The following is a 9,619-nucleotide window of genomic DNA, read 5'->3' as shown; positions in this document are numbered from 1 at the left end:
AACAGACTGGGCCTCTAGTATGCATATAAGTTCTTTGTTTAATCTCTTCCTAGCACCCCCATCTCTATCCCCTACCTTTCCTCTGAGATTCGTCAGTCTGTTCGATGCTTCTATGTCTCTGGATCTCTTTTGTTCATCAGTTTATTTTGTTTATTAGATTCCACATATGATTGAGATCATGTGATACTTGTCTTTCTACGACTGGTTTATTTTGCTTAGCATAATACTATCCAGGCCCTTCCATGCTGTTTCAAAGGGTAAAAGATCCTTTTTACTGCTGTATAGTATTCCATTGTTTAAATGCACCGCAGCTTTTTTATCCACTCATCTACTGATGTGAACTTGGGCTGTTTCATCTTAGCTATTGTAAATTGCACTGTTATGAACATAGGGGTGCATACATTCTTTCCCACTGGTGTTTCAGGTTCCTTAGGATATATTCCTAGAAGTGGGATCACTGGGTCAAATGATAAATTCTTCTTTATCTACCTCCTTGAAGTGGAAGCTTATTATTGGCTTTAGATCTCGTCTAATATAAGCACTTAAATAAGTCCCCCTCTAAGACTGCTTTAGCTATATTTCATAATTTTCATGTTAGGGTTTCATTTTCATTCAATTCAGAATATTATGTAATATAACCTGTGATTTCACCTTTGATTCATTGTTTTAACAAAACTATATTTTGAAATTCAAAATATTGAAAGTCTCAAATTACTGTCTGTTATTGAGTTCTTATTTTTTTTATTAAGTCAGAAAACATACTTTAAGACTCATTTCATGCAGAGTTCCATGTGCACTTGAAAAAAAATTTATATTCAGCAGTTGTTGGATGGAATGTTTTGTGTTATGTCAAGTTGGTTGCATGTTCAAGTGTTGTTCAAGCCTAGATTATCCTTATTGATATTCTGTCTAGTTCTGTCAATTACTGAGAGGGGAATATTGACATTTTCAACTACTATAATGTTGAATTGTCTATTTTCCTATAATTCTGGCTATCTTTGCTTTCTGTATTTTGGGCTCTGCTGTTAGATACTTATACATTGACTAGAGGCCCAGTGCACAAATTCGTGCATGGGTGGGGTCCCTCTGTCTGGCCAGCGATCAGGGCCCATTGTAGGGAAGGGGGGAAGCCAACCAGGGGGATGGACCACAGGAGGTTGGCCAGCGGGGGGAGGGACCGCAGGAGGTTGGCTGGCCCGGGGGGGAGGGACTGCGGGAGGTTGGTCAGCCACAGGAGGTTGGCTGTGGGAGCGCACTGATCACTAGGGGGCAGCTCTTGCATTGAACATCTGCCCCATGGTGGTCACTGTACATCATAGCAACTGGCTGTTCAGTTGTTTGGTCTTTTGGTTGCTTAAGCTTTTATAGAGAGAGAGTAGGGGCCCAGTGCACGAATTCATGCACTTGAAAGGAACTGAGGGCCGTGAGGCTGTGGTGGACACAGGGGCGAGTATTGACCCATCCTCCACACCCTCGCCCAGCCCCTCTGGCCATAGCCTCCAGTCCTCTCTCTGCCAGCAGCCCAGCTCCCATCACCGCCGCTCCCACACGCTGATGGAGCTGGCCCTGCTCGCACCTGCTGACAGCACGAAGTGACTGGGTCTGGTGCCAGCAGCAGGTGCAAGCAGTGGCTCCAGTGCTGGTAGCAGGTGCAAGTGGGGCTGCGAGCACCGGGCAGGATTGCGGCATGCGGGAGCAAAGAATTTTCAGTAGCCACCAGAGGCTCGCAACCAGTGCTCTGCCTTGGTCTGGCGCCCTCGCTTACCTGCTCCACCATCCCGCCGCAGCCGATGCCCACTATATTCCACGCTCTGCTGCCTGCTGCCAACGCCTGCCATGTTCCGCTCGTGCCCCCAGTGGTCAGGGTTTTATACATACAGAGATAATTGCTATTTCTTCCTGATACGTGGAAAACTTTATCATTATGAAATACTTCCTTTATTTTTTATCTTAGTCTATTTTGTATATTAATAAAGCTACTAGAGTTCTTTAATGGATACTATTTGCTTTTTAAACCTTTTATTTTCCAACTACTTGTGTCTTTGAATATAAAGCATGTCTCTTATGGATAGCACATAGTTGGATCTTGCTCTTTCTTATTAATAGTTTAGCTATATTTTTAAAAAGTTATTTTCTTAATAGTTCAAGGATTACAATATACATCTTCCACTTATCATAATCTGCTTCAGGACAGCAATAAAAATAAAAATAATAATAATACAAAATACAGCAACTTGCTCTAATATATTCTAGTGCTGGTATTGTCATACATACACATCTATAAATTCAGCAAACCATCCCCCTCAAAAAAATATAGCATTATAATTGTTGCTTCAAGTAGTCTTTGTTTTTTAAAGAAATTAAGAGGGAAAAAAGAAAACATTGCATGTAGCTCCTAATGTTTCTACTTAGGCTTTAAAATAGTGGGTTTTTTAAATTAATGTTTAGCGTCCCTTATTAGGGCTTACCCTTGTGTCACTAAAACCTTAGTGGGCACCTAGTGATTTATGCAGAGGTTTGCTGGAACACCTCAAGTCCAAAGCACTTCCACCCTCTGCTAATAAAAATGTGTGTAGAGTGGAAAATGCATTTAAAGCTCAACTAGTTCTCAAATATGGCTTGGCTATTACTTTCCACTAGATTCCTTTTGGTCTTTTCTGGGAATGTGTACTAGTATAGTTCATAGTCCCAGTCAGCCAGGAATGTGTGGAAAGATTATTGCATGCTTGTATGCTTCTCTCACTTCCAAGATCTCCCCATTGAGTTATGAGGTAGTCTGCCAATTTGCCTAAACAGAATCAAGCCAGCAAAGCTGTAGGTTTTTCTCCCTTGTTTCCTCCTAAGTTTGCCTCTTTAGATGACATTGCCATGGGTTTTTGTCTCTACCCCCAAGCTGAGTCTGCCCACTCCAGAAGCAAGCCTGCTGGAGTTCATGACCAGTGGTACCCTGGCAAAAGTACAGCCTTCACCAACCAGCCTGGGCTGGGGGAGGCATGGAAGCAACTCCAAGAAAAAAGGCTGCATATTCCCACAGTGCTTACCAAAAATTCTGCCGTTGTTTCACGAATAAATACTTCTCAATTATTACTTGCTTTTGGTCACTTTCCACGGTCCTGAAATGGTTGTTATTAAAAATTTTGTCCAGTTTTATATTTGCTTTGATTTTGCAGAGAGGATTCACTGACCACACTACAATAACTAGAACCATCTGTATCATGTGGCTCTGTAGTAATTCTCCCTAAAGTAATAGGGGTATATTTCTTTGCCTCATTGATGTTGGGCTTGGCCATATGACTTACTTTATCCAGTGATATATTAGCAGGGCTTTAAATGTATTCTCATGATTTGGCTTGGTTTAGAGTCAAGAGAGAGCAATAGACTAATGTATGCCTAAAAAAGTCATTTACTTCTGAGAGTTATTGACAAAGAATAAGAGAAGTAACATGAAAAATGCCATTGTGTCTTTTATGAGTCTGCTAGACCAAATGCAGAGCTAATTCAGCATTACTCTTTTATTCTAGCATTACAAAATGAGGGTCCATAAGCAAGAATACATTCTAAATTTCTGTTTCGCTGAAAGTTCTGCATCTTTCCACACACCACACAGAGCTTTTTAAGCAGTTTCATATGATGTTCAGTCAACATCTACAACAGAATGCCTACATTACATCGGCAGCACAGGACATCCTAGAATCCCTCACTTAAATGATAGAACTTACCAATAAATAGATTTTTATAAGGCAATATTCCATCTATTATACTGCATCATCATAGATGCCTATGTGTTAGGGAACAATAACACCTCCCAGATCTAAGAATGTTAACTTAAAAATCAGATTTCTCACCAGCATCATAGGAATATTGTCAGTGTTTGGCATTGAAATTGTCCTCATATGGATGTTCCCCAGGAATGTGTGTATGCAGAGAATGGAAGACAGCAGGACACTCAAGGAGCTATTGTATAAGAAAGCCGATGTCAGAAAAGTCACAAGCAAGGAGAGCAGGATAAATGCTATAAGAACATATCAAAGCACAGCATCCAGCAATGCCACAGAGCTTTGGACTGCTGGGAAATAGCAGCAGTACACCAGCTAGCCCTCACTGCAACTGTGAGGACAGTGAAGAAAACCATCAGGGGAATTGCTAAACAACAATAGGCTATCCCTGCTAACCCACGTGTGCATAGTTCATTCCACATTTGCCTGCTTAGCCTGAACATAGCAGTTGTGGCTTAGATCCACAGCATTGTCTTAAAAAACTGAAATCAACAGAATAATTTTAGCTATTGCCTATTAATTCCTTATGTATTTTAATGTGATTTTTCTCAACAATTGTATATATGAATTCTAATGTCATTGAAAATGCCACGCACTGGCAGCCACAGATATCTCATTCATGACCACTAATCCAGAAGCCTAAAAGGTGTCTAACTTGCAATAAAACCAGCTATAATAAGGCCCATGGACTTTATTCAAAGAAGAAGAAGAGGCTGCCATGGGCTCTAAGACTTACAGTTCGAAAAAAAAGCTTACATAACTCATAAGTGCTTGTCTGCTTTATCTAAAAAATCGTTAGGTTTTCTAAAATTATAAAGGACATACAGGTTGCATTCATTGGAAAGGGCACAAAAGTATGCTTAAGAAGAAATAAAAAACATTGGGGGAGCCCTAGCTGGTTTGGCTCAGTGGGTAGAAAGTCAGCCAGGGGACTGAAGGGTCCTGGGTTTGATTCCGGCCAAGGCTGCAGGCTCAATCCCTAGCCCTGGTTGCAACCAACTGATGTGTGTCTCACATCAATCTCTCTCTCTCTCTCTCTCTCTCTCTCTCTCTCTCTCTCTCTCTCTCTCTGTGTGTGTGTGTGTGTGTGTGTGTGTGTGTGTGTGCGCACGTGTGTGTGTGTGTGTGTCTCCCCCTCCCTTCCACTCTCTCTAAAAATCAATGGAAAAAATATCCTCAGTTGAGGATTTAAAAAAAAAAAATGTTGGGGAAAATATAATCAAACTCCCAACTATAATCACACACTACTCACGGGCCATTTTATATGACAGCAGTAACCCTATAAGCTTTTAACTCATAAGAACATAAAAAAAACAATATTTTAAAAATTGAGCTTCATACCAATGACATTGACCTATCAAGAAAATGCTACATTGAGGAGAAACCAAGATGGAGGCATAGGTAAACACCTGAACTTGCTGCCACGCACAACCACTTCAAAACTACAACTAAAAGATAAAACGGAAATCATCCAGAACCACAAGAAGGCTGGCTAAGTGGAAATTCTACAACTAGAAGGGAAGAGAAAAGCACACTGAGACTCATAGGAGCTGTGGAAGAGAAGTGCAGAGGTACGGGGGCACGTGCGCAGAGAGGGCTGGCAACTGAGTACGCAGCTGGATTTCTCAATCCACAGGGAGACACAAGCTCCTGATTGCTCTGAACTCCAGTTCTGGGTGAGACTCTGGGGACCCAGACTCATATGGGGAGAAACTGGACTGTCTGGCAGCAGGCAGAACTCGAAGGCGGCTTTCTCTCAAAGGTGCTTGCAGCGATTACCGCGGGACACTGAGACCTGGGGGCCTCTTAGGGCAGAGCTAACAGGAATCCATTGCTGTTTGCTCCGCCCTGAGACTCTGCCCCATCCAAGCTGTGCACAGAGGCTTTTGCATATGAATGGCCTGGTCCTTTGAAATCTAAACATACCTAACAAACTGCAGCTGAGTCAGAAAGACCCAGAACATCCAAAAGAAGGCCCAAGGCCCCACAGCAGCTTGCATTGCTTCTCAGCTGGGCCTCATCTGGGCACCTCCAAAACCCAAACAAAGAAGAGGAATCTGCAGATCTCTCTGTAGCTCCTGCTGGGTGGCCTCAGGCAGAGGCTAAATTAGCATCTTCTTGGAGATCCAAGAGCCAGTGTACCCAGGGGTCAGAGTAGGACCATCCAGATTACAACTCCTCAGATCCATAAGGGACACATTCAGGGGGCAGACTCAGTGAGCACCAAAGCCCCACTGAAGCAAGTCTTGCCTCATAAGGGTGTCTCCAGCACAGAAGTTCTCCCAGCATAGACACAGCTGATCCTCACAGCCAATTGGCCTGGAGGTCAATTCCTCCCAGTGATACCAACAACAATCAAGGCTTAACGACAACAAGACTGTACACACAGCCCACAAAGGGGTGCACCAAGAGTGTCCACCTCAGGTAACTGGAAGGCTGAGCCACTGGGCCCTATAGGACACCTAGCACACAAAGCCACTCTATCAACACAGGGAAACAGCCAAAATGTGGAGACAAAGAAACAGGTCACAAATGAAAGAAATGGAGGAAAGCAAACATCTGGATATAGAGTTCAAAACCACAGTTATAAGGTTTTTCAAGAATTTTCTAGAAAAGGCCGATAAATTTAGTGAGACCCTCGAGGATATGAAAAAGGACCAACTAGAAATTAAGCACACACTGACTGAAATAAAAAATAATATACAGAGATCCAAGAGCAGACTAGAGGACCCTAAGAATCAAGTCAAAGTTTTGAAATACAAAGAAGCAAAAAACACCCAAACGGAAAAGCAAAAAAAAAAGAAAAATCCAAAAATATGAAGGTAGTGTAAGGAGCCTCTGGGACAGCTTCAAGCGTACCAACATCCGAATTATGGGGGTGCCAGAAGAAGAGAGAGAGCAAGATACTGAAAACCTATTTGAAGAAATAATGACAGAAAACGTCTCCCACCTGGTGAAAGAAATAGACTTACAAGTTCAGGAAGTGCAGAGAACCTCAAACAAAAGGAATCCAAAGAGGACTACACCAAGACACATCATAATTAAAATGCCAAGAGCAAAAGACAAAGAGAGAATACTAAAAGCAGCAAGAGAAAAACAGTTAGTTACCTACAAGGAAGCACCCATATGATTGTCAGCTGATTTCTCAACAGAAACTATGCAGGCCAGACGGGAGTGGCAAAAAATATTCAAAGTGATGAACAGCAAGAACCTACAACCAAGATTACTCTACCCAGCAAAGTTATCATTCAGAATTGAAGGTCAGATAAAGAGCTTCACAGATAAGAAAAAGCTAAAGGAGTTCATCAACACCAAACCAGTATTATATGAAATGCTGAAAGGTATTCTTTAAGAAGAGGAAGAAGAAGAAAAAGGTAAAAATAAAAATTATGAACAACAAATACATATCCATCAACAAGGGAATCTAAAAATCAAGTGAATAAAAAATCTGATGAACAGAATAAACTGGTGAATATAATAGAATTAGGGGCAAAGAAAGGGAGTGGACTGACAAACCTCAGGGGTGTGGGGGGTGCAGGAAGAGACTGGACAAAAATCATACACCTATGGATGAGGACAGTGCGGGGGGGAGGTAAGGGCATGGGGTGGGGTGGGAACCGGGTGGAGGGGTGCTATGGGGGGGAAAAAGAGGAACAACTGTAATAATCTGAACAATAAAGAATTAATTTTAAAAAATAAATAAATAATCCAGAAGAAAAAAATAATAAAAATAATAAAAAATTTTTAGAAATGCTACATTGAGTTGCTTTCTCTGATAAAGAAGATGCAGAATTATAGCGAATTTAACAATACTTTCACAAAAATAATAGACACAATGAATATTTTAGTGTTTATATGTATATGAAAATATAAACATGTAAAACGCTTCATTGCACAATAGCTCTAGATCACCACTGTTAAGTAGAAACATAAATGTGAGCCACAAATGGAAGCACATATGTAATTTCAAGTGTTCCAGCAGACACTTTAAAACAGTTTTTGAAAGAGCAAAGTTAATTCCAATAATAAATGCTTTAATGCAATATAATAAAAAATCTTATTTCAATATGTAATCAACACATTAATTACTAATGGGATTATTAGAGTTTAGCTGTACTAAGTCTATGAAAGCTGGGATGATTTACACTATGGTGCATCTCAGTTCATACTAGCCACACATCAAGTGCTCAATAGACACAGTTGGCTGATGACTACCATATTATATTGGACAGCACAACTGTCAATAAAGGAAGCTTAATTGATGTGTTCCTCTCATATCCATGTTTCTCTCTGTCTTTCCCTCTCTCTCCCACTCTCCTAAAAATCAGTGGCAAAATATCCCCTGGCAAGGATTAAACGAAATTAAAAATAAGGAAGGAAGGAAGAAAGGAAGGAATGGAGGGAGGGAGGGAGGGAGAGAGGGAGGGAGGAAGGGAGGGAAGAAGGAAGGTTGGGAGGATCCAAGATGGCGGCGTAGGTAAACACCTAAACTGCTGCCTCGCACAACAATTTTAAAACTACAACTAAAAGACAAAACGTCTATCACCCAGAACCACGGGAAAGCTGGCTGAGTGGAAGTTCTACAACTAGAAGGAAAGAGCAAACAGCATTGAGGGGTGCACAAGCGCTGAAAAGCTGAGGTACAGAGACGCGCGAATTGGGCTGGCGACGGGCATCTGGGAGCGCTGCTGTTTTCAACCCGAAGGGAGATAAGCTCCTGATTACTCCGAACTCCAGTTTCTGGGGAGACTCGGGGGACCCAAACTCCTACGGGGAGAAGCTGGACTGTCTGCCGTGGGGTCGGAAAGTGAGGGAGGCTTGCTTGCAGGGCTGCGCGCAGGAACAATTGTTTATTGTGCTGGGGCGCAGGACGCGGGGACAAGGTCGGAGACGCAGAGCCAGCTTACTGGCAGCCATTGCTGTTTGCCACACCCTAGCCTGGTCACGCCCTGAGACCCCGCCCTGCACAATCTACGAACCCACCCAAGCTACAAGCAGTGGCTTTAGCATATGAATGGCCTGCCCTATCACAGCTTAACCTAGCAAACTTGCAGCCCAGGTCAGACAGCTCCAAAACCTCCAAACCCCAAGCAAAGAGGAGAAAACTGTAGTTCTCGCTGTAGCTCCTGCTGGGGGGCCTTCTGACAGTAGCTGACCTGCACCCCATTGGAGATCCAGAAGCCAGTGTACCTAGTGGTCAGTGTGAGACACCAGATTTCAACTCCTCACATCCATAAGTGACACATTCAAGAGGCAGACTCAGTGAGCACCAAAGCCCCACTGAACAAGTCCTACACCATAAGCGTGTCTCCAGCGCAGCAGCTCTTCCATTATAGACACAGCGGGTCCTCACAGCCAATTGGCCTGGAGGTCAATTCCTCCCAGTGTACCAACAGCAATCAAGGCTTAACTACACCAAGACTTTGCACTCAGCCCACAAAGGGGTGTACCAAAGGCGTCCACCTCAGGTGACTGGGGAGGCTGAGCTACTGGCCCCTATAGGTCACCTACCACACAAAGCCACTCCATCAACACAAGGAAGTAGCAAAATGCGGAGACAAAGAAACATGTCACGAATGACAGAAATGGAGGAAAGCAAACTAATGGACGACATAGAGTTCAGAACCACATTTATAAGGTTACTCAAGAATCTTCTAAAAACCGCTGAGGAACTTAGTGAGACCTTTAAGGATCTTAATGAGAATGCCAAAAAATGGAAAAGGACCAGTCAGAAATTAAGCATACACTGTCTGAAATAAAGAATATACAGAAACTCAACTGTAGATCAAAGGACCCCAAGAATCAAACCAAAGATTTGAAACATGAGGAAACAAAAAACACCC

Source organism: Plecotus auritus, assembly GCF_963455305.1.
Source record: "Plecotus auritus genome assembly, chromosome: 3".
NCBI classification, from domain to species: Eukaryota; Metazoa; Chordata; class Mammalia; order Chiroptera; family Vespertilionidae; genus Plecotus; species Plecotus auritus.
This window is presented reverse-complemented; position numbering follows the sequence as displayed.